At 39.1% G+C, this 25158-nt stretch overlaps 1 protein-coding gene and 1 long non-coding RNA gene across 15 annotated transcripts in view; one reads left to right on the top strand and one right to left on the bottom strand.

Annotated features, from left to right (window-relative positions):
* The window catches only part of AFF2 (ALF transcription elongation factor 2), a 366650-nt gene that overhangs the window by 56800 nt on the left and 284692 nt on the right, over window positions 1-25158 (bottom strand). The window lies entirely within an intron of this gene.
* LOC308177205 overlaps window positions 1-25158 on the top strand; it is a 37257-nt gene extending 12099 nt beyond the window's left edge. Inside the window, exon 2 of the long non-coding RNA XR_013938948.1 lies at window positions 1-25158. This exon is cut by the window's left edge and continues 3860 nt beyond it. This is a non-coding gene — a long non-coding RNA (uncharacterized lncRNA).

Here is a 25158-nt window from a genome sequence, read left to right as displayed (position 1 = left end):
ATGTTCCCAACTGAGTAATGGACTCACTATATTATCCCTGGCAAGTCTCGCAGGTTGGAATTTTCAAACAAAAGCAAACAAAATCAACTTTTGTTTTGTGATTTGATTATTTTTTAATGCTACAGTTTATTCATTTTGGTTTATTAATTTGTTGGTCCAATGGTTTTTATGTGCTGCAATTCAGAATAGGTCTCTCTCTAGTATCGTGTTTTATATAGATATGGAAAATGAAATGTAAGTCTGATACAATTACGGTTGTATGCCATGCAAGACAATACTGTAAACACGACGACAGCCTGAAAAGCTGCTTAGCAAAATGATCTTAATATACAAGGCAGTGTGAAAATGTAAAAAGAATCTATAATGACAACAAAGATTAGCCATTTGCTCTCTAACCTTATTTACAGAAGCAATCAGAGGTATTCAGGTCGAGTTAATGACCCTGTCTCCAATTAATTCAATTGTCTACAAACAACACTGATGCAGTGGTTGTCTCAGAGTCTGCCACACAGTCTCTGAGGGAATACATAAGACTCCATTAAAAGTGACAATAATAATGCATTTATTACTGAAACACTATTGTATTATAAATAAATTCCTGATGTTAAATTATGCTCCACGCTTTAACAGAAATTCAATTACTGAAATAATAAAAAAGACGGTGTATTTGCCAAGTGCTTGGACTATAATTTGGCTGCTTAGTTACCAGCAGTTGGCTGTTTTGCAATTTCTTGTTCATAGAGTATTTCTTTTGAATAAACGCCAGACTTTTTCATACAAATTTCATGAACAAGTTGCAAAATGAAATTTTGAGCTTTTGAATCCAATTATGAAAGACATAACTAAATCTATTATTGAAAAAATATTCTTGAAAGCCCTTCTTGCTGTTGTTCAACTCTGTGTAGTAATTGAGGTAAGCACAGGTGCTGTTCATTATGGGCCATTGTGCACCATCTGAATTCTGGGAACTGAGGAATTCAAATGGTTTCAACTCTGTTTGTGTGAATAACAAACAGGCGTGATTCGGAGGTTGTTTGTACAAGCTTGCACATCGCTCTTCTGGGACTCCTAAGACACCTGCTTACCCTTTTGAAGCCAAAACAGTATCATTTATGTTCTGGCTATTCTTCCTACAATGATTTTGCAGGAGCTACATATTTCCCCACCCCTCTTCTCTCAGGCTGCTATCAATGGTGGAAATAGGAACAAAAGAAAACAAGGATATAACAATTATCTATTGTAGTGGGGACAAGAAGCCTTAGAGGAGTTCTTTTAGGCTTGATGAGATTCAGGCAGGGAACATCTTGTGAGGAAAGAAGGAACTGCTCATACTTAGTGTTGTTCCCTTTCTCAACAATTTTCCTGCGGTAGACAGTTAAGCATAATATATATACATTTTTTTCTTAGCACCGATCTGTGTTCTCTCTTTGGGGTTTAGCCATATATGTATCTTGCTAATGTCTCATCCATTGTCTTCTCTTCAGATGTTTCCCATGTAAGACATGGAGAGATGCATGCATCAAATTAAAAACTGCTGACAGATCTTTTTACTGGATCCCATAGGTGTCTGTAGCCATATGGCAGTGTGCACATGGGTCCTGGCTCTTCAAGAGATCACAGACTCTAACCTCTGTGTATTTCAAAACATGCTGTCTCAACTATATATTTCTGCTGACAGTGATTATTTACTTTACACTTTTATTTGTTGAGGTATTGCTGGTACTTATCAGCAGAGATGCTATCAAAACATCTGGGGATGGAGTGTGTATGTGGAGAGCAGCAGCCAGGCAGCCCAAAGGAAGAAATCACAGAGAAGTTCTTGCAATCCTAGTGCTAAACTGAAATACATTTAATATTTTTATTTTTATTTTTATTTTTTCTGACAGTGATTGCAGTGCAACTAAAACTGCCAAAGTTCAAGTACTTCTGGGAAAACATCAGGGTGATGGGAGATGCTATCAGGTAACACTTTGCAGAAGTCAGCAGGCACCAGAACTCATTGAGCAGGTAAAAGGTTCAGATATTATTCAACATCTGCACTACGATTTTTAAAACTTGTAGCAACCAAAGTTAGATGACTTATTCTTTGAATTTACCCCTGTCAAAAGTTGTGTGCAGACCTTAGTGCCATATGAAAGCCAAATTAAGACTCAGGAAGGGGAAACAATTCCACACAGCAAAGAAAGGGAAACTTCAGGGAAAAAATGACATGCAAGAAGGCTTAGGATCTCAATGGGCTGCTTCGTTCCGACATTAGAAACTGGCTGGTGACACTAGAGAAGACCATATTTACAGGGGACAAACCTAGAGACTTCTAAAGAGGGTTGAGCTGGCACTGAGGGACATAGGAAATCTTCATTTCCTTCCAGATGTGGGCCTAAGTAGCCATACCCCTAGAAATGGAAAGGGGGAGAAGAAGGAGAAAGAGGAGGAGAAGGAGGCTGAGAGTACTCATCAGTCCAAAAACACTTTAGGAACTTAAGGGGAAGGCAATATTATCATACCAGACTAAATGTTGAATTAAGTCCAACTGCAAAAACAACACATGCAAAGATGAGAAACAAGAGCAGTTTTGTTGGGGAAGGTGGACACGAAAATTATGTGCATGCTTTCAAATTCCAAGCCCAACATGGAGCTGAACTCCAAGAGCAACCACAAAGCTACGGTTTGTATACAGGTACTGTGTTTCACTGGGAGTATGCCATGTCTTAATACATGGGTGTCAATTATTTGGGGTTTAGGTTTTAGTGGTGACTGTAAATTAGGTTTATTTATATTCTGCAATTTGTAAGCTGACAGTAAACTAAATTCCTGTAAGAAGCTAAGCATCAGGTCTGAGAAAAATATTTTTATGTCTCTGGGAGGATGGAAGAACTGGGAAGTCTTGGGAGGAGACCTGAGGAGATATGAGAACATGTGAGTAGCCGCAGACAAAGCAAGAGAAAGAGAGGCTCTGTTGAACAATTTATCATTTTTGGTAAGAATACAAATGAGTGGCCCAGAGTCTGTGGACTGGAGATGGCCTTAAATTTCATATAGCCCTTGACCACAAGAATTTTTGGAGGTATTATAGCTAGGTAACGCTATTGGAGGTGTAAATATTTGGCCCAGCAAAAGGTTTGGAAAGACTTAGTGAGCTCTGAAATTCCTCCTACAGAGACTTAATAGATCATTCTGTCATTTCTTACTCCTGCTGAAGCTACTCCTCTGCATAATTTTATTTTACTAAATGTCTTCTCAACACGACTGGAGAAAATAAAGCCTTCCTCTCCCAATCTTTATACCAGCATAGCTCTGTATATTTCTTGTTGCAGTTCAGCTACGGCTACTGCACAGCTGTGGGATAAGTTATTCAGCTGTGGGATCTGAAATATGGCCTGAGATGTTCAGAGATAATGCAAGCAGGATGACACTAGCAGCAGTGCAAGCAGACACTTAGGCAGATTATAATTACTCAAGTAGCAATTTGGCTCGGACATCAGGATTAATACTCTTAACTCAAGTTCTTATGAGAAAGCCATGAAACCATTAATGACTGCAAATGGCCGGGACCTTTGTTTTATACCAAATATGAAGCAGCACCTCTTACAGCACAGAGGCCTCCAATACAACATGAGGTCATTGTTTCAAAGCTGGTGTGGGGAAAACAGCCACCTAATTAGCCCCCATAACATTTTCTACAACACCCAAGTGACCTGGAGAGTACGTCTGTCCAAGCACTGGTACGGGCCGGCTCTACACCGATTCAGGAGAAGGCTGGAGGAGAATAGCACAAGTGGGCATGGCCCGGGGCCAACAGAGCATTTAGCTGTCATTATTCCTATAGCAGATTCACATGTACTACAAAGTAGGCTTAATGAGGGAATGTTAATTTATATCCATCCACAAGAGCATTACAGGGCTCTAACACTGACCAATCGTGGGTCTAATGGGTTTTAACACTTTGATGCGCTACGTGGATCAGAGCAAGTTACAGACATGGTAACATCTAATAAACCCAATAAAAATGGATATCAGCCAAAGTAAGTTCCTGTATGTCAGATATTAAATATGACTAATGTTGTTTGACAGTGTTCCACAGAAGGTGCATTGGAGTCTCACTTCTTCCTTATCATTATCACAGAAAGAGAAAGGTAAAGCACTGCAGGAATATAAATAATTTGAAAAGCCTCATAGACTATATTCTACTGTGCACCTCATTTGCACTTAAAAAAACCTGCCCTACAGACCTTATGTACTTTTAAGATTCATCTGAAAGATACATGAAGAAGTCTTCCAGTCAAAAATGTACATATTTAATGGAATTAGATCTCTAGGCAAGAAAATGTCAGAAGAAAAGGAGAAATATTAAAGTGAATGCAGGGTGCTCCTTTCTAGTGCTTTCCTGCTTTGATAAATATCTTCTGGGATGTCATTTACTAGAAAGTCATGATTTAACAAAAAGAAAAACTGCAGTATAAAATATACTCTCTTTATTGCTGAAGTAAGTTGCTATTTTCATATTTTCCCTCTGTATTCTGCTTTTGTCAGCCAGAGGCCTTGATATTTGCTTTTATATCATCCCTATTGAAAATGCAGTGATTATTGTGAAATATTCAATTGCAGAGCTCTTCTGATTACATGGCAAGGGGAGATCATAGGAATCTGTACTGCCACAGCCCTTTCTCTGCCTTCCAGTCTCATGTGAGGGCAATCAAACTTGGGGGGAAAAAAAAGAAAAAAAAAAAGAAAAAAAAAAGACCCTGATTGTAGTGTTCAGTAATCACCTTGGGCCCAATGGGCTTGAAAGAAATCCTCTTTATTCAGTCACATCAGCTCCAGGTGCCTTTGCTGAACAGCAGCTGAGCGTCTGCAGTGCCCTTCACCCCTCTGCTGCTGGCAAAACTAAAACTCCTGGAGGTACCGCTCCACGTACAACCCTACAGAGGCCCATGGCCTGATCCTGTCTGGCACTGCAATCTCCTCTAACCTATTTGGAGGGTCTAGCACACCAGTGGGGTTGCAAAGGTTGTACTCCAGATCTTACCCACAGTGGGATTTGAGAAGTGCAATCCTAATTAGCTCTACTATGGAAAAGATAGCCGAGCTTTTAGAAATTTTCCCCCAGGATAATCTGACAAAAACAAATTCTCATTAAAATTGACATTACTACCTGCAAGAAAATTTCAAACTCCCCTCCAAAGCAACACTTTTCTGTTGGGAAAATTCAAATAAAGCATTTTGAGTTAATTTCATCCACAATGAAATATTTTGTTTTGTCAAATTGAATTAAGGTGTTTTATGTAATCAGTTAAGCCCAGAGTGCAGTCCCTGCTGAGAGCTTTAAGTTGGGTGCATCCTGTCTATGAGGGATGTGTCTCGCACAGTGCAATGCAAAGACAATGGAACCTTTCAATCAAGTTAATAAAGGTATGTTGTTTTCAAGACTGTCAAAATATTTTATTTGATTGGAGATAGTTATGAAAAAGCACTTTATATAGCTGAATTCATACGTTTCAATTTCTTTTCTGTAAAACAAAATGGCCAATTTTTCAGACTACAGTAGAATTTTCTTCATTCTTCTGCATGACCAACAACTATTTTTTTTTCACATACGTTCACAAAAAGACCAAGGAGAATCTGCTAAGAGTTTGCAAGCTCTCCTCTACATCTGGGTTTTCTATTCATGTAATTATGTGAGTGATTTTTTTCTGCATACTTGCGTGCCCTCTAGGATGTATATATTACACATCTGAGAATGCCTAGTATGTTTATTCATTATACGAAGTCTTCAATAAAACATCTTTTTCCAAGTTCTCATGCATTTCCCACAACAATTAAACAAATTCCAAGCAAAACTTTTAGTACTTCTTGTTTCTGGGAGGATTTTTAGGATGTCTCAGTCTTGGCAACCAGGCCGGAAAGTTCTGAATTGTCTGACCAATACCACAAAGATTCTGGGGAGAAAAATCAAGCATGGAAAATTAGGATTCTTATTTCAAGGTCTTGTTTTTAGGCCACTGGACGAGACTTTACTAGAGCAGTTTCTCCAGCTTTCTAAATGCAGAACCCTGCTGCAGCAGAATACAACCAGGGACATGCAGGATGCCATTTATTTATATCTCGTTAAATGCCTGCACATGTTCATGTCCAACTCTCCCACACACATCTTCCATACCGGTACTTTTTCATAGATCCACTTCTCATTGCATAGGGGGAATTCACCCTATAAATGCCAACACTGCATTACCTTGCGAGATGTTCCCTTCTTTCTGACCATGCTGACTGTTTGGGTACCAGATGTTGAAGCTGCCCTATCATTTATCAGCCCCCATTGCACTGAATAGTACTGTTTGCACCCCAGAAAATAGTAGTTCCAGGCTATTCACAAGCCAGACAGACACTTCTATATCAGTTAGACTCGCTTCATATTTTAAATACTTTTTTACATGCTGCGTGAGGAGTTGCATTTTACAAAATGAGAAGTGTGAAGGCCCCTCAGCAGCTGTCTGGGACATGCGATGAGCGTAGGCATGTGTTCAATCACATTTGCTTGTTTCCACATAGAACTTGACTACAACTGCGTGTCTTGGAGGAATTGATCCAGCTCCTATTAACTTGACTGAGAGCTGGAGCCAATTCTAAACCGCATCCCCAAAGTGCTACTGCTGTGAAGCACAAAAAAAGTAATGAAAAAACACCCAACTTCCACAACTTCATAGGGAAACATCATACTCTTCTTTCTGTTCAGCTTTAGTGAAAGTATTCACAGCTTTATGACATGATCTCCCCAGTCTTTTCTGGTGGCAATAAAATGGCTGAACTCCACTCCTAAAGATGAGCGAGAGCTGCATGTCTGATGGAGTCTCTTAGTCCCATTTCTCATTGCTGATAGGGTTTTTTAAAGCAATTGTTAGTAATAAAATCTGTTTTGACTGCAAGTCCTAACATTGAGCTAGAAAGAAATAGATCTTGTTTTTCTTAATTTGATAGCTATTTCCTTCACTAAAGTTGAATTGCTTTGGATTTACATCATGGTGTCTCAGAACTGAACCTGTCCCTACTCAGAGAGTTTAATGCTGTGATAAGCTTTGTTATGTAAGACAAGTGTTTACTTACAATCTATTTAATAAGTAGGATTAAAATATATATATATATTTCTTTCATCTTGACAATTAGCTTGCTTACCTAAAGCAACAAACTGTCTTCTCTGTACGTCTCATACCTCATGGCTTCAGCTTTAAGGCCTCTTCTCATCTTGTCAGCTTTCTCTATTTCTGCAATGCTTTGGAGCCAAATTCCGTGCTGGGGTAACTCCAAAGAAATCAATAGAGATATGCCAGAAGAGGGTTTGATTCATGGGGCAAAGCCTTCACTGGTATAAAATGATGCTGATCTAATGAAGTAAATGGAGATATGCTGCTTTACACTAGCTGAGGGCTGTGCATTACGTCTGTAACAACAGAATAGCTACCAGTAGCATCTGTATCCCTTTGCTTCCAGCCTGCAGGTGATTTTATGTTGTCAGGTGTTTTTGCTTTTGTTATTAAATGCTGTGACGTTCTCCTGCATGCTGGTTAGCCCAGCCAGCCCACTGGTTGCAGCAGTGCACTGACCTTGTTCCTGATGTGGCTAAGAGAGACCAAGGGCCCTATGCTAGGAGAATGCTCTGGCTACCCACAAACAAAGACAAAGGATTTTCGAGTGGCATTTAATAATTAAGATTTCCTTTTTTCCAGCCTGCAACAAGGGACACCGCAATAAGTGGTGGCGATGATGCACTCCAGCCTCCTGCTCATTAACACTCACATGGGGAAAGAGATAATTTGCTTTTGTCTTTCTGAGCCATGTTGAGAAATTTATTTCAGTAGCGTCAGTCGTATAAGATGATAAAAATGGTGCAAATCATGCAAAGGAAGAGAAGCTGGCTTAGCATGATTTGAGTTTATACAATGAATAAGGTTACTAATTAATTGGTAAAGTGCTATTTGTAATTGTCCCTCTCTGATAAATGGATTAGAACAGATGTTTTAATGTGCATTTTTTTCTCATTTTTTCAGACACAAGAATACATGTAAAAATGAAAAAAAAAAAGAAAAAAAAAAGTAGTGATCCAGAAGGCAGGCACTGGGAGATAAACGGAGGGTTATGTAAGACAAAAAAAAAAGCCACACTCACTTCCTGGAAAAGAAATCGCCCAAAGAGCCCAATAACTTTCCCAATATGAGCAGCAAATGATGACATGAATGAAATGCAGTGTTCATAACTGTAGATAAATAATGCCTAATCACTTCAAGCACTCATTTAGCACTCCACAGCCCAGGACTTTAGCTGCTGAAGAATGAACAGCGGTAGCTTAGGAAATCAAGAGCACAACTTGATGTGAGCCTGATCCTTGGGCAATGGCATGGCCCACTCCAGAGCAGTCAGAGGTCTGTTCTGCTTCACGCTTGGCACCCGAGGAGCCTCAGCACGACAGTGACTGTGAATCTGCGTGAGGAAGGGACTCTTTGGCAATACTACACAGAGGCAGGCAGCAAAACCCTGCTGTGCTGCCACTAGCAGCCAGCCACATGGTCCCCCCAGGGCTGGCTAGCCAGGCTTCCTTGCACCAGCTTATCCAGAAGGTAGCAGAAAAAACGCAGCCTCTGCTTTCATTTCATTACACAGATGTGAAATCTTTAGGGGTACCACAGAATAAAGACAGTGTAATTAGGAGCTGGTGCTGGATAACTGAAAAATCCTGCCTAATCTCCTGGACTGTGGAGAGGTGCAGGACTTCACGGAGAGTGGCTGTGCCCCAGGCCATGAAGAGCACTGATGAGAGGATCCCTTCCCTGTTCCCTGGGCCTGAGTTACTTCTGTACGCACTCCCCTTGCTCTCTCCCAGCCCTGACTGTGCTTGGTGCCCTGGGCTTTGGCCTGAGCAGCGCATCGCAGCAGGTCAGCTCTCCACCTCCTGTGTCTCCGACTTACCACCGAGACATTTCCCAGCGACACAGCACATGGGTGTCACCAAAAGGTGAACTGCAACATGCCTCTAATCGTTGGTGCGCTCCGATCTAAAGAGAATTCTGCAATATCAATTCTTCTAATGGCATTAAAGGAGGCAGTATTACTTTTCATTTGTCTGAATTAATCTGATTGAGTGCAACATGGCTGAAATTTCATTTCCTATATCTTTATTAAAGCAGTGCCACTCTTTAAAGAGAAATGTTAGCAGAAGAAAAAACAGAAACTATTTTTACTGTCTAGATATTTAAAAAAAAGGAAAAAAAGGAAGCAAGCAAGGACAAAGGTAGACTGGCTCCATATTAGCTTGTAATCAGCCATGAATCATAGAGATTAAAAAAATAAAAAGAAAAAGTTAAAGATTTGCAACTGCAGTCTAATACAGTTTCCAATGATTGGAGGGATTCATTTAAATCTCGCCTGAGAAGTTGTAGCCAGGGAATCTGTTAGCTCTTACCAAAGCGCAAAGATTACATGTTAATTCAAAGGGTGTGTACGAGACACCTGTAGATTTGCAGGGACATGACAAAATGCATGGAGGTATTTATGGTATGGTTTTACTTTGTGACATAGCACTGCATCCAGAATGCTCTGCTCTACTTACCCTGCACTGGGACACAATGGTCTTTTAAAGAATATGTAGTTATGTGATACAAATTGTTTGAAATAGGGTGGCATGCTCAGGTGGCATTTGCTCATCGAAGCATTCCTTCTAATCCTTTCATTAGTGCCTTTACTGAATGTAAAAAGAAAGTATCCGAACCTCACCGACAAATATTAGGAGAATAATGAGGAAGGCAAACCTCAAAAGATGCTCAAATTATTAGTGACAAATGCCACTGTCTGATACCACCGTGCTCAATAGTAAATGAACTAAAGCGCTAATTGCTTTGAAGTTAATAAAAACTATATTGGCTTTCAATAATTGGTGTTTGTTTAGCTACTATGATTATAGCGATCTCTTTCTAGTTGAGCAATGTAAGATGGCAGAAGTTCCACCTTTTACAAGTTTTAAATCCCTGTAGAATTGACAGAAAAAGCCGTAACCACAAATTGGTTTGCAATTTTCCTCTTTCTTCCCAGCAAACTCTGTATGGTTATATTATGAACCTTGCTTCAAACAAACTGCTTCTGACTTTTATGATCCTTTTGTGATCTAAATGGCTATCTCATAAGATATTCCACTGCAGCTTCTTTTTCAATTGCTTTTACTGTGAAATGGCATTCTGGAGATTTCTGGGGACCATTTCACACTCTTACGGTATTGATTTGCTAAACCTGATGATAGGTTTATATTTAAGATGCAATCTAGTATATGAACGAAGTGTAAAGCTTATGAAGAACAGATTCAGGACGTTCAATAACCCCATCTTCTTGATGGGGTTTGACTCTTTAAAGTAGGTTAGTGTTTTACACTAAATTTTGGAGTGCAGGGTGCTATATGGGCTGCATTTCTAATTGCCTTGGAATGTTTGCATTACACTGAATTACAGTCACAGAAAAATACGGAGAAGATGAGAAGAAGACTCCTTCCAACGTAAGGTCAGAGCAAATAGACAAAGGCACTTGGGAACCTAAACAGAAAAATGCACGTGAAATTGTTCCCTGAGTCCTCACTTACAAGGCTGTCAGAGGATAGATTTTCTCCTGGGTGCACTAGAAAACTGACAACAAAACTAATGTCTTTGAGCTTTGGTGTTGGAGATAAGCATTTTTCTTTAAAAGACTGATCATTTTATAATGGATGTGGGCCAAGGAAAAATCATCTTTGATGGAGTTATAGCATAAAAATGAGTCAGAAATGCTTTTATGAAGAGAATGACACTTAATATTTATTGAGCCAAAACGCAACCCCATGACTCTGCCTTTACTCTGGCAAACACTATGAAATTAAGAGATGGACCTGGGTAACTCAGTCAAAGCAGAATAAAACAACCAGACATGCACAACTGCAGTGAGGAACACGCAAAGAGCAGAGGAATGCCCTGACAGCCTGGGAGCTGACCTTCAGGACATTTTGTTCAAGAGAGAAGAGGAAGAAAATAAACGCTTTGTGTTTGAACAGCGTTGTACACGTGCCCAAATGAACACAATTTTGCTAGGGCTCCCCAAACGCTAGAGAACTCCTGTAGGAAGGTGCAAAAGCAGGAGAGTGAGGATCTGGGAGTTTCTGGAATATGGGCTGTATTCAGGTCTCTGATATATGCCTGTATCTGGGCAAATTAGAGAGAGGAACTGGGAAATTCACTGCAGTGGCTGACATAGGACAAAAGGAACAGGGAATCCTTTGCCAGGCTACCAAGACTTTTACAGCAGCGATTAAAAGATCTTTGGACTGTAACACAATTGTATATTAAAAAAATGAATTTAAAATTGCTCTTTTTAATAAATAAACTGAAATAAATGTGCTAGAGTATTTTGTCCTGAACAATCTCCTGCATATATTAGATGCATGCTTTTATTCTTGAAATGTGTGCATGAGTGATGATATGATTGTGTATGACTGCTGAGTGAAGTCCAGACGAATTGCTTGTTGATATTAAACAAATGAAGAAATTCCTCTAGCAATATTTGGAATAAGTGAAGATAACACTAGTTATTGCTGAGCAGGATCAGATTTCACTTAAAAATAAAAACAAAAACTTGCATGCTCATTTCTAAGTCTAGCTTCACATCTAACTGTTTTTCTTTCTGCTTTCAGCCACTTCCATCTTCTTCCTTTGTTTTGTTTTTGCATCTCTATCCCTCTGTGCCGTAGGATTTGCCCTACTATTTTAAATGTCAGGTAGACTAGAATGAAATTTGGGGTTTTCCTCAATACAATTTTCATGACAAAATAGGAGCATATAAAACTAAAGAACTGCCAGTGCTGCAAGAACATTGACAGCGGGCAGTATTTCAAGAAATTCGTATGCAGTCAGTTAGCAAATAGACAATCAGGGCTGCAGCATCTTTAATTGCTGGTGAGGGACTTTGAAATGTGAGTTTTTAGTGCAATTTTGTGTCTTGCTAAATTAAAGCTTAACATACGTGCAAAAAAGCTGAAAAGTTCATACCCTCCAGGATCTTTAGACTTTCCTAACAAGTCCTGCAACTTGTGCAGCCATTTCAAGATTTTAAAAGCTTGATCCATTCTGGTAAGCTATCTGACATAGATCACATAAATTGCCCAAATCATCATCGTTACTATATCTCATTTTTATTGTAGATCTGGCAAGAAATATCCATCAAGACAAAAGTCTAACTACTGTCACAGTAGTTATATGATAGACCTGTACATTTCAGAATACAGTTAACATTCTGGATGAGAGAATTGGGAGTATGCTTGTTAAATTAGCGAATAACACCCATGTGAGAAGGTCTGTAAGTATTTTGGAGGATGGGTCAGAATACAAAATGATCCTGATGAACTGGAGAGATGATTTGAAGAAACAGGATAAAATTCAGTGTGGACAACTGCAAAGTACTACAGTGCGTCAGGAAAATTCCCCAGCAAAAATACAAGACTCCGAATGACCAGAAAAAGATCACAACAAACAAACCACCCTTAGAAGTATACCTGTATGTCCTAACATCATACAGCTTTGGCATACCTGTATCTAGATGCTCATATCTATTTGTCTGTCTGCCTGCCTGACCATCTGTCTGTGTATATATCTTCAGAAAGATCTATGTAAAGGAGCCCTATACAGCTGGATACACTGGAGATAGCGGTGCACAGTGTTTCTGTCACACATCTAGAACTTTCACCTTACTTTTGCCTCTCAGATCCTTTTTCACCAGATTAAAATTTTCTGTGCACTGAGACAAATATTTGTGTTTTTTTTTTTTCTTTTTTCTTTTTTTCTTTTGTGCACATGCAGGCTGTGTACACAACTACAGGGCTTCAGAGGGCGCATTTTAGAGCACTGTCATTAAGGGACTGTATCCTCTGGATCGGCTGAGAGTAAACTCAAAGTAAAGTTAGCAAGAATTATTCTGTGATTTCCCCTGTGAAGTATTTCAACAAAGTCTTTAAAGACTTAACCAAACATTCCCGAAGCAAACAAGCAGATGACATTATCCTTCCCCCTTGCCTTCATGCCCTGAGCTCCTACACATGGAGAGATTGCCAGGGCCAGATTCCCAGCTTCAGTACAGCTACGGGGAGTAACAGTGAGTGAAATTCAATCTGTGCTAGCAAAATGCATGGCAAACAACCCTCTACACTGTATCAAGGAGGGGACTCAACAACCTGTTTTTCAGCAGACCACTTCACCAAGACCCATGAGATTTGTAACAGCAGGAAAGCCATTCTGATGACCAACTTCCAATCTTTGTTCAACAATTCACATGTAAGAGCCTCTTCATTCCTAATGCCTTTGTCTGGTTAGAGTGGTTAAATGAGATCTCCCTTATTTTAGGAAATCATTCTCTAATTATGTTTCTTAAAATAACCAGACAGACAGAGAATAAAAAGTTTACCTTTAAGATTGAAGAACTTTATACAAATATGCTGAGAGCAGATTGAACAATCCAAAATATGTAATGTTATTTTTCTAAGGATATTCTAGATAAACATTAGCAATACATGAGCTACTTTTCAATTCTGGTATCAATATCAAAAGACTGGAAAATCTTAAAACACTGAAAGACCATCTGTGCATGCTAGCAACTGCCAAATTTGCAACTGTGGTTTCTTCCCTGCTAATTCCATATTTTCAGGATAGATTAATGGGCACCATTTATCCAGAATAAATAAATGTGGAAGGCCCGCCTTCCCCCTTCACTGCGCCTCATCATTTTACTGATTTCCACCAGACCACTGAGCACATTAATGCAAGTAAGCCACTGTCTGGATTCAGAAACGATCACATTTGGTAGAGCAGGAACACTTGGCACTGCCAGTTTCATTACAGACTGAAAGTCCTTGAAGTTAAAAAGAAATGTATTCAGAGAACTCCAGACTACAAACAACACAGATAAACTGCAGAAGTTGAAGGATTTCTCTTTCCTTTCCCTGATTTAAATTTAACCTATGTATGTGCAGAAAAGTATACAGATATTTTACACATAGTACTCCTGTTTCACCATGTGCATTCATCTTGTTATTTCTTTTGCGAGGCATTTCATACACATATATTTAGACTTTTAGCTTGCTAATTTATGCCAGCTAGTGTAAAATTACAGAGCTGAGAATAAAGTTGCAGAACCAAACCTTTATATGTGCTTTGAAGGAAAAAATTATCCTATTTGCAGTAGGACTTCCCCAATCCACAATTTGCTAATCTTTCCACTTAGTAATTTGCATGCCTGCATGCACACATACACATTCACAAGCATACATACTTCACAGTTTTAATAAGAGAACCATATTTCAATGAGCTCTCATACTATTCAGATTACACTGATTTCTATAAAATTTATTATTGTAGCTGTGCTACCACATACTTAATAGTCTGTTTAATCTACGAAAGTTTAACTATATACATCTAATGCATTATCTGCCACTTGGATGATTTCATTGTGTGTTCATGGGGTGCTAATTGCGAATTTGGAATGCAAATAGTTCATAATCTTGTTAAACACATTTCTTTTAAGAGGAAGAGATATGCCTTTGCTATATATGTCTGCTGTCCCCATTCACTCTAGCTCTGGGTTTTGCTAAGAGGTATAAGCTGATAAAGCCTGTCGGGGCATTTGCTGACATATCTTATCCTGAATGACATTATCATGGCACATTATATCTAAAAAAAAAATTGCTAAGGACTGGGCATCCCATTGGCAAGACATGAGCATGCCACATGCCAAGAGAAACCCACACTGGATTTGTAAAAGTAACACAGAGGATTGCTGCTGTGCAAGCTCTGACAGAGATGTCTGTTGAATTTCTTTGCTACTTTCTTAATAGTCTCTGTCTTCTCTCCTTGCTTGTAAATACACATTAGGTTAAAAACAAAGCCTGGAAAGTCCTCCAAGTGAAGCACAAGTGAGGAGCAGCACAGACTCCCTAATCCTAAGAGACAGAGAAGGAAGGTAGGGCAGTGTGGGTTCACCTTGAGCCCAAACAACTAGCAGATGAGACATTTTGCTTTTATTTCCTACTAAGCAGTCTCCCACTATGTACTACATTATTGTTTCTAGTGAGCTAACTCAGCAATAAAAAGGTTAAATTAACCTAAAAGAAACTACTAAAACTACTATTAAAAAAAAATGAAAATGTAACCTCCTTCTCTCCAAGATGCTTTTCTGGATCTTATTTATTTTTCTAAACACAGAAAAGAGCTAGTCCAATTCCTTATCTGTTCCAGACGGCTTTTGAAAGCCTGGACTCTACTGGAAATCGTTGTGATTTTTCTCCATTGCTTGAAACACTCTGTGTTGGATTTATTTTCTATTTGCTTAATTTTTGCATATATGAAATGATTTGTTTTGATATAATTTCTTTACATTTACATCAGCATGAAGAGCAAACTCAATCATATATTTCCATAAATTCAAGAGAATATTAAATAGAAACTCTGATTATTACTTAAGCAATAAACACCGAAATTACTTAACTGAAAGCTTAATGGGGCTCAGTGGGACTTAAGCAGATGATGAAGTACTTTCTGAAACAGGGTTATTTCCTGAAGACCATTTATGGGTTTTACAACCCCGACTGGTTCTAAAGTGACAAGCAGCAAGAGATAACAGAAGAAGTTGGAAAAATAATGTATTCAGCCTTACAAAGACACTGACTATACCTGCTTGTTCAAGAACAGTGTGGCAGTTTTGAAGTGAACCAGTTACACAGGCTCTAGACCAAAATAAATATATCAAGGGCTAGGAAGAAGAAGAAGAAAAAAACAAACCAAAACAACAACAAAAACAACAAATTACCCTGAAGGCAGTTAAAAAAATAAAACTGTCAAAAAAAACCCATGGAATCCCTCAATTATAGCTTATCCCAGATTTTATGGGGGAAAAAGCTTGACTCCTTTGAGCCAATACTGTTTACAGTTGCTGCAATGAAAATTCTAATTTTGTGCTCTAATGAACACAAAACGATCCATAGTCGACCTTGGCAAAACTTATAATGACTGTGTAATTGAAGTGACTTTGTCACATTAAAAAAATATTTCACAAAATTGTAGGAAACTGCCAAGAAATAAAACTATGGGATGGGCAGTCTTGGATATGTGATACAGAGCCCCATATCGCCTTTGGAGCTTGTAAATGCTGGATTTACAAAGCTGTGACACATTCATATGCAGTCACTCTTCTTGCAGCGTGTCAAGGCTAATTGTGAATTGCAGCGAGCGCTTCGTTGTGCATGTGTGACACAGAGCTCGCTTTTTAAAAACAGTGCTTGAGCTGTCATGGTATCTGCTGCAGTCAATACGAGCCGGAGATGATACACGGTAAGCTGGCAGGTGGATCTCAGTGTAGGGGTTGTGTGACACAGGTGGACCTTCAAAGAATTCCTCCATTTCAGAAATTTCACGGAGAAGGGGCACTAAAGAAAGAAGTGAGACTGCAGCCCTTCGGGAAGGCTATCGCTTCAAGCAGTGGCAGGGCAGAAAGTCCTCCAAGACAGCAGATTTTCAGGGATATCCTGACAGAACCGACAGACTCTTGACTGTGGTACCTGAGTGCAGGCCTATGCTCATCGTGGTACATGCTCTGGACGAGCAGTATTTACTCCCCGAGCCTCCCCATTTCCTCTCTATACTCCAATACGGCCTGCGCCTGCGTCCGTGAGTGGGCAAGGCACTCGGCCCCCTCCATCTGCCCGCACTGATGGGATCAGGGCTGAGCTGACAGAGGGAAGGTAAGCACCAGGAAAGGAGCAACTTTGTGTCAGCGAAGGGTGTTAGCGTTTAACAGCTGCTGTGTTGAAATACAGAGGGATCAGTTAGCATCTGAAGTCCAAATTGTCTTCTGATGTAATTCCACTTACACAGAACTTGGCTTTAAATATCACAGTTTTGGTCTCAAATATGACTGAACAAATATTTTCTGTTTACTTAGCACAACAATGACTGCAGCAAGCAGCTGGGGTAAGGCTTGTAAGTCTACTAATGCCATCCCCAAATGCAATACTAATGATTTTTATTTATTTATTTTTCTTTTTCTGAGTATTCCTGAATGATCGTGGGATCAGGCACCTAAGTGTCTTTGGGAGAAATAAATAAATAATGTCTCCCTGTTTTCACTGTGGTAAGGATTTTTCCACAGATCTGTATTTCAGAAGACTTTTCACTGTGCTCTTTCACTCAAAAGACAAATCTGATTCGACATGAAGTTCCATTACGAAGAAACTGTTACATGTGATGACACTGGTTATTGAAAATTGAAATGAAGTGAGAGGAACCTAACACCAACTTGTATGAAATTCTGCTGTCTTTGAATGACACGAGGAACTCAATATATCTAATCATCAAAGTGAAGCCCATTGGGAACCAAGCTACAGTTGTATTGCAGAAGGTTGCTACTTGATTGCTAGACCCAAAAGTACTAAGCCATATGCCACTTCTTTCTGTGTCTAAATAGCTTACTGTGATTGATACCAAGGATGGCTCTCCTCTTCACAGTGAAACAATCATCAAGACAACAGGAATTAGGAAACAGAGTACAGAGATTATTTTTTACAATCCTAATTTTTAACCCTGTCAGCTCCTGGAGCTCAACATAATGTATTCTTCAATAAATTCACTGCACGCTCTTTTTTTCCCGGCAGATCACTACCTTCTGCGCAGACCCGAGCTTGCAAGCTGCATTCAGTATTTTTCCTCTCACCACTGTCGCTTTGCGGCCAGACGAGCTTGATTATAAAGGCTCAGCATCGGCCTTGAGTGTAAATTTTGTTCTGCTTTCATTAGAAAGGTTTCTTTTCACCGTCCTTGTGCCAATCTCCTTGATTTTTCTTCCTCGCTCACCTGTCTCTCTGAATCAGCCTTTTCCCAGCTCTCCTCCAGCCTCTCCACAGTGAAAGTCGCTGCAAGGTCAGCGGAGTGCCCCGGTACGTGGGCGCTCCACGTCTCCCTCCTCCTGGCTGCAGGCAAAACGCGCTCTGTTTGCAATATGCTCCGTTTCCACTTGACAAGGCCTGGAAGCCGCTGCATATATCTAAACCTACATCCCATAGTTAGAGAGGGGACAGTGCTGTCGAGATACAGCCCGCTTCTGCAATTAAAAAGAGGCAGCAAGCTGGCAGTGGCTGATGGATGAGCCGATAGTCGAACACACAGTACATCTGCACCGTGAGAGTTATATGACTCCATGCAACTCGCCATACAACACAAAATAAAAATCACCTCAGACATTACTAGCACCCCCACCCCAACTATGCTAATCTCTTCTTTCATCCATGATCTTTGCGTGTCACATAGTGTTATGATAAAATGCTCTGCACTTAAAGGAGTATCTGCAGCCTCCCTGCCACTATTAATAAAAATATTTAATACTCTTGTTAGGAGGCGCAATTTGATTACTGAACTGTTATCCAACAAATCCTGAAAACAATTCAAAGTAAATTTCCCTAATATGTCTATTTTTCTATCCTGCCAGAAGGGTTGCTAATGAATTTGCTGCTTGAATGCACAGACAGATTGGGAACTATAACTGTGCTGGCCTGGGCAACATGGCACTGGCACCAAAAACCTATTTGTACCCATGCAAAGTTCTCTCCAGAGTATGTCTCTCATCCAGAGGTGATTTTCCAATAAAATCAGCCTCGATTATTGCAAACACAGGAGCAATCCCTGAGGGAGTATATCAGGCAATTCAATACTAGGAAATGTTGTACTAGGCAAAATTAACCTTGTAGCAGTGTTATTTCCTGAAACATTATCTAGCTTTTGCCTTTCTTTTGTATTCATCGATCCTAAATGACTGGATTTTTTTTGCTGCTTCTTTTGCTTAGCAGAAGATCATTAATTTTTTTTGTACTTGTATTTAAAAAAAAATAAATCTTTGAAAGACAACTGTTTTTCTTTTTATTCACTTATATTACCGACAAAGTAAAGGACTGTTTACTGTATGGCAGGCTCTTTTTCTTGGACCTATAAAAACAAGGATAGCAAGGAGGATCCTTGTGATAGCAAAGGATCCTTTATTCTATCCTATTTTAATGACCCCACAAGCTAGAGGAAACCTACAACACCTATTACCAACAGACCACAAACCAGAAAGACCAAGGAAACTTCATTTTCCCCTCACACACCAAGGCAAAGTTAGGAAAAATGACACTGAAACTAGAGAGCAGACAAAGGCCTTCAGATCTCAAAAATGTTGTTGACAGCCTCAGTCAAATCCCACTTCCTGGTAGCTTTATCCACTGCCTCTTACAAGGCAGGGATCTTCATTTGGAGACAGTCTAGAATGTACTAGACCCTAAATAAATTGAATACTCATATAAGTACACTAGCACTATTTACAGTTTTGCTCTGGTTATTTATCTTCCAGCAGGACAAAAATGGCACAGCAGTGAGATTCAGGAGTGTATGTGTATGTGGATTCAGGCAGCTACCCTGAAACCAGCAGAACAAGTACTCCCATTTATAGGATAGGGCATTTTCTTCAATTTTGCTGGCATTTGTTGCTTAGTTGCAATATCTTAATTGCTTAGAAACACATTTTTAAAGCATTAATTTTGCAAAGATCACAGGTAGTTTCTACCAGCTGTTACTACAATGCCCAAAGCAAACACTTAGAATAATTGTTTGAATAAATGCTAAGTGACTTAAAATTAAAAATAATAACGAGGAGGACAAATTTCATGCCTAAAATGATAGCATGAAACAGGAGAGACCAACAGGTCCTCTTTTCACAGACTCACAGAATCATCTAGGTTGGAAGAGACCTCTAAGATCACCTAGTCCAACCTCTTTTGATCAACAACAGATAAATGCTAAAACTGGAAAAAAATCTTGACCTTACCTCATTTTGCTTTCTGTCAAAAGAAGAAATCGGGTTATGATTCCTAAAAAAAGGCTATTTTTGGCTCAACCTTTCATTTCAATTTTTGTTTTGTTTTGTTTTGTTTTCTTCTTTGTCATCTTCTAAAAGTTGACCTACATTTAATCTTGACAAGTTGTATCACAATGAAGTTGTAAAAACATTGTTTTGAAAAATAACAGAAATGACCCATCTAAAATGAAAATACTTATTTTTGCCCAGCTGCAAGAGTCCTGGCAAATTTTACAAAAATGCATGACTAGCTTTGGTCAATTGCAATTTGCACATCTCTGAATAAAAATATATAAAAGTTTTACCTATCTGTCTCAAGTGCTGTGATGGCTCCCGAGCAACATGCCTGGCGTGGGAGCTGAGGGGCGCCTTGTGGCGGGATCCAGGCAGCAGTGCTTGGTATTGATGGTGCGTGCTCGGATTTGTAAGAGATTAGATGAATGAGCTCTCAGAGTCTGTTCATCTCATTGTCTTGTAAGCAAACATTGTGCACTACACAGGATGTGTGGTAATTTAACCATCCACTATAAATTATACAATCAAGTCGAAAGCATTTCACTATAAAAATGTATTGCGCCCATCTGAAAAATGTGTGTTCTCTCCAGGTACCTGTTGTGGTGGTAGCTGAATACCTTAATAAAGCACAAACTATTTTATATTTCAGGTCTTAGCCAATGTGACTCATTTGTACAGTTTTAAGTTCAAACAAACTGCTAGTCAACTAAATTATAACTTATTACCACAGGCTACAGACTTTTAATACATTCTGTGGTTGGAACAGGACTGATTTACTGTTTTGGGCCCTGCCAGTAGTTATCATGCATCATTTCCCTAGAAATAAAAATAGCCCTACTGTGGTTATCCTTTGGACTGATAAAAATATATCTAACAAGATGTGTCAGATGAACAAATTCAGAAAATAAAGGTAAAATATTAAATAGAGTGATTATTTTATGTCTAAAGTACTACATCTTACAGCTGCCGTGATGACTTTAGAATAAAGCAAAAGGTTCTGCAAAAAGGAAAAAAGATCTAAAGGAGCAATTGAGCTCTGATAAAACCACATGGGGATAGCTGAATTGTCAGAGCTTTGCAAGAGTCAAAATTTACATAAAAATCAGCATTTAGGGATTAGTGCGATATCATCAAAAAGGATTTAATATGTGCATTTCTTTGCAAACAGTTTAAAAGCGGCAGTTTTATAATCCATTTCCAACACTAACCTTTAACTTGTAAGAGTAAAATAATCCTTCACAACATTTCTAGAGTTCACATTCTGCTGAGGAAATGTAGCCCCCCTAAATAAAACTCACTGGAAACCAATAGTAGCCTACAAGGATTGGTTTTCATAGTGCTACTCCAGGTGCCAACCCCGTTGTGAGCATCGCACATCCGTGCAGATGCAACCTCCTGGTCCAACGTGCAGATTCATCCGCTGGATTTCTGGTGTTCGCTGAATTTCTGGTGGTGCAATAAACTGATCCCATTGACCGAACTCTGCAACTGTGTAGATGCCTAAGTGGACAGACTAGGAGGATCAGGGACTAAAGAACATTGTCTATAATTGCCCGTAAGCAGGCTTTTTCCTGGATTTCTACTGGGGATTTGAGTGCTTTCACATGCTAGACTTAAAGTATTAAAACATAAATATGAATGGATTTCTTTGAGAAATGAATGTGGGCAGGCAGTTCAGGTCCTGTGTTGTAATGGATTTTTAGAACTAATTGAATTGGTGCTGGCTGATTTAGTAGGTAGACAGAAATAGTCTGAGGAGAAACAACGGGAAGGAAGGTTTAGAGGCAGAGACTAACAGGTAGTGGTGCGTAAATTGCCTGGGACTTTTACTGAAAATGAGATTTATAGCAGGTTTGGCCTTTTTGTTTATTCCAAAGTGGTTTAATTTTAAATTCTTTAGCAAATGTCCTTTAATTAATCTATACATATACAAATACATGTGTATGTATACATGGATATGCCTACGCAGATATGCATATAAGTATAAATGTACATGTGTATATATAGACTATATAGACATCCTCCCATAGTGTTATTTGTAATTTGGAGTTTTTTTTCAACCTAGACATGACATGCTTTTCTTCTTCATCTTCTTTTCTCTCTTTCTCTCTCTTTTTTTTTTTTTTTTTTTTTAAATACAGGACAGGAGATACCTTGCAGCAGAAATTGCTGAGCAGGACTACCAATGGCACACCACCACTTTTATACCTCTGTTGGTTACAAGTGCCTGATCTGGCTGGTAAAAATCAAACAAACCTTCAGACCTAGCCCACTGGCCTCCACTTTTGCCAACGGGAGAAAAGATCTGTTTATGGTTACCACTATTACAGCACACATTAACTGACCCTCAGAGTCTGACCTGCTTGCCCTCCTGCTTACTGAGTCAGTAAGAAAATCCTCTGGCTCTGCATGGCTCGCTTAGACCTCAGACCTCAGACCTTCCATGCAGAATAAGGTCTACCCGGGGAGCAAAAAACAAGGTGCCACTCCAGCTGGTAAAACAAAGATATTTTTAAAGTGCAGTCAGTAGAAACAGTCACTCTTATTCCATGTATAATCAAGGATGAAAAGGCCATGAAAAATACCACTGCGCTTTGCAAATGAGAGGTCAATTGAAATGTCAAGATATCAGACGTTAATAGTTTGCAATTCCAATGATGATTGGGACAGAAAACCATACCAAGTCAAGTCAGATGCCCTTCTGAGGAGAAGATGAGTTTTATGGCAGGAAAAGACAATAAACACCAGAAGTCTTTCTGGTTAACAAACTTGTGGCTGGCCTTGTCAGTGATGGAAAACAAATATATTTTGAAAATATAAAAAGCAGTGGGTTTTAACACAAGCCATAATCCCAAAACATGTATCTGGAAGTCATTAAGCCTACAGCAAATTTAAACATATGCAGGTGTTTGGGGGAAATGTCAGTGCTTTCTATTGAAGATTTTAAGGCACTATAAAAGAAGAGGGGATAAAGGACACTCAAGGAAGCCAATGTTTTCTTCCACGAAACAAGAAGTCAATTAGAATATTCTCACAGTTCTACAGCAATTCACAGACTACATGGGCCGCTCTTAAGAACATTCATTTTCCATTGTAAATATCTAATTTACCTCTTACAAAACTGTTCAGTTCTGCAGTGCTGGATGAAATTAGGTTTTAGCTAAATCATTCTTTCACCTTCCCACGTTTTCCCAAGAAGTCCCTCTGGCCATTTTCATAAAAGACTAGATGTGTCCTAAGTCAAAACAATTCCTCCTGTAACAGCTCTTTAGAAATCAGAAAGCCTCCAGAGGGTAAACTTGGTTAAGTCATGGTACCTCTTTCAGACTCAGGGGTGGGAACAGCATGATAAGGACCAGCAAGTAAGTAAATATGTAGGATTTTGTATCCAAGAAATTTTTTCTCTGCTACTGTCTGTCAATGAAAATAGGGATAAAACCAGAGGTGGACAACAAGTGCTCCTTGTATGTCGGGAGCAAGGTAGGGTAAGTAAGTTAAAGGTAATGCAAGCTGCAGTTATGGGGCCACTTTGGTGCCACATACAGACAGAAGAGGGTCTTACATTTTTGGAAAAGTAACTGCAGTATTTCCAACAAAAAAATCAGTTCATCAGGAATGGAGACTTCTTAGCTATTTTCCATGTGCTTCTTTACAGTAATAGTATGTCAGATGATGCTACCAATACATAAATATGAGTTCCTCTGCAAGTGCAGTGCCTTCTTGCAGTGCTACAAGCAACATGGAATTGAGACCATGTCTTTTGAAGGAGTCAAATGCTACCTGCATTACCTCGGCCCTCAGGAAGTTCATACCAGTTAGTCTAAGCACCTATAAAACAGCCGCTTGGCTGCCTTACTGAACTGTAGTAAGGAAAGTTCCTTGTTTGTTTATTTTATTTATTTATTTATTTATTTTTCCCCTCCGGAAGTGTTAAGAGTTAGAGGGATTCAACAGAACAAAAAGGAACAGCAAACTTCCTCTTGAACATGAAACCAGAACTGGAATTCATTCATAAACTGAGCAATCAAAAGTAAACAGACCATTTGTACAGAAATCTTTGTCAAGCTCCTTAAGTAACGTGTTTAACAATTGTACTATTAGGCCTGGTCCAAGGATTCTATGTGAACCACAGTCTCTACAAGGCAGTAATTTCCGATTTCAATTTGGGGACACAAGAGCTATGTCAGCACAACATATAAACATGGATTTTTTTTTTATGCTAATGACAACTGAGAATATTTTATATATATTTTTATATATATATATTGTAACAGATGTCAAATGCAGTTAGTTTCAACTCAACTTATTAGTGCATGGCTTTTAGCCAAAAGCAATTCACATTTGCAGAAGTGTATTATCACATATGTCTTAATAACAGAAATGTGTCTTTAAAAATGTATGTGATAAGTCACATATGGCAGAAGGAATCTGTACAGCTTTCAGCCCTTATGACAATGGAAGCTACTAACTTTATTTTGCATAGCTGAAGAACATTAAAATTCAAGCAAAATTCTCTGACATTTGAGAGCTACAAAAGCAACAGCAGTAAAAGCTAGACAAGCTTGAGGTATACTAAGTGTGGCTGTGATGCTTACATAAATGCAATCCATATCTACGACTGCTATCTTGGAAATAGTATTCTTACTTTTGCCCTTAGAGTTAATATTCTAGCATAAAATCATAATTGCATACAGGTACTTTAAATAGTTACATTTCACTGAAAAATATTAGGCAGATTTATCAGCTGTTCATTATACAGAGTGTAATTAATATGTATAATGGATTCCCTAGGGTACTAATTGAAGCTGCAACCATGAACGTAGTCAGAGAGAAGTTAAACAACCAGTTGGGGGAAAATGACAGGGTGAAATATGCACAAGTAGGTGGAAAGAGCGAGACTGTCCATCTGGCCTTCTTCCATTCCAAACTGTTACACTCATTCAAGCCCCATAAAAGAATGATTTAACCTAAATCACCCTCTCCCCCACTCTCAAACCTTACTGGTGAAGTAATTGGGCATCAGTGTCACAAATGTGCTGCTTAATGACTGCAAAGCTCAATATCTCTGTCACACATGGGAAACCTCAATTTATTTGAGCCATTCCTGAGAATTTGACCCAAAATATTAAGAAAGAATGAATGAAAATGATTATTTTGGAGTTGTTCCCCAGGACTCTCATCACCTTGCAGCTCCTGGATCCTCTGGAAGGTGAAGTGAAA

This window comes from Anser brachyrhynchus, assembly GCF_964034855.1.
Source record: "Anser brachyrhynchus genome assembly, chromosome: 13".
Lineage (NCBI taxonomy): Eukaryota > Metazoa > Chordata > Aves > Anseriformes > Anatidae > Anser > Anser brachyrhynchus.
This window is presented reverse-complemented; position numbering and strand designations above follow the sequence as displayed.